We start from the raw sequence: 1623 nt of genomic DNA on the forward strand, positions 1-1623 counted from the left end.
TTGGAGTGAGAAACTCAATACTCTCCTCAATAGAACCACCATCAGGAGGCACTAAGCGTATCCTCTCTCTGCACCACTTGAGCCCTTCTGGCTCAGTACATTTACTTAGCATCTATGCTCCCACTCTCAACAGCTCAGCAGAGACCAAGGACCAGTTCTACAAAGATCTCAACTGTGTCATTAGAAACATACCAACCAACGAAAACATCTACCTTCTATGAGATTTTAACGTTCGCGTGGGATCTGACCATGACTCGTGGCCCATTTGTATCGGATATTTTGGTATTGGCAACATGAACGACAATGGTCAGAGACTGCTTGAATTTTGCACATACCATAACCTGTGCATCACCAACACATTCTTTGCCAACAAGCCATCCCACAAGGCATCTTGGAGACATCCAAGATCTCACCACTGGCATCAGTTGGATCTCATCATCACACGAAGATCCTTTGTGATTTCTGTCCAACTGACCCGTAGCTACCACAGCACGGACTGTGACACAGATCATTCACTAATAAGCATCAGGGTGAGGATTCTGCCTAAAAAAGTCCATCACTCCAAGAAAATGGGCCGACCACGCATTAACACTGCCAGAACCTCGGACCCTGCACTGCGAAAATGTTTTGCTGTCTCTATCAATGTTGCCCTCAGTAGCTGCCCATCCTCCTCTGCTGAAAGTAGGTAAAATTATATCCGGGAAGCTTTGTATACCACATCGATAGATTTTTTGGCATGAGTGAAAGGCAAAATCCAGATTGGTTCAGTGCTGGGCTCTCAGAGTTGGAATCAGTTATCGAAGCAAAGCGCGCAGCTCTGATGCAATACAAGAGTGATTCTTCTACAAAGTCACTCGAAGAACTCAGAAAGGCAAGAAATAGAACCCAACTGACTGCCAGACGCTGTGCAAATAGGTATTGGCAGGAAATCTGTCAGAGTATCCAGTCAGCCGCTGACAGTGGCGACACCCGTGGGATGTATGTCGGTTTGAAGAAAGCCCTCTGAAATCAACTACTGGAGGTTTCATGAAGGACCAAAGCAAGCAAATGGATAGAATGGTGGAGGACTACCAGGATCTCTACTCACGGGAGACCACGGTCGCTGAGGCCGCAATCGAGGTTGTCAAGCGGAGCTCACAAAGGCTATTGACTCCCTAGCCAGTGGCAAGGCTCCGGGAAAAGACGGCATCCCTTCAGAGATCATCAAAGCCGGCAAAAACACTGCTCTGCTTCGGCACATTCATGAGCTTCTGTGTCAGTGGTGAGAAGAGGGTACTGTCCCTCAGGATATTCAGGATATGCAGGATGCTAACATCATTACGATTTACAGATTTTTATTCATTTGGGCAGCTATTCGCAACATCAGTGTACGTTTTATTCGCTTTTTCCTATAATCAAAGGGGATGAATTCTCTCTCATCCGAAAATGTAGCTGGCTGCGTATGCGTGCTATTGAAAAAACTTAAAAAGGCCGAAATGCATTTGGCGCTCTCGCTGGCCAATTTTGGAACGAATTTCTCTCTTCTTCTCTCTCTCTCTCTCTCTCTCTATATATATATATATATATATATATAGAGAGAGAGAGAGAGAGAGAGAGAGAGAGAGAGAGAGAGAGAGAGAGAGA

The sequence above is a fragment of the Octopus bimaculoides genome, chromosome 25 (assembly GCF_001194135.2).
Source record: "Octopus bimaculoides isolate UCB-OBI-ISO-001 chromosome 25, ASM119413v2, whole genome shotgun sequence".
Taxonomy (NCBI): domain Eukaryota; kingdom Metazoa; phylum Mollusca; class Cephalopoda; order Octopoda; family Octopodidae; genus Octopus; species Octopus bimaculoides.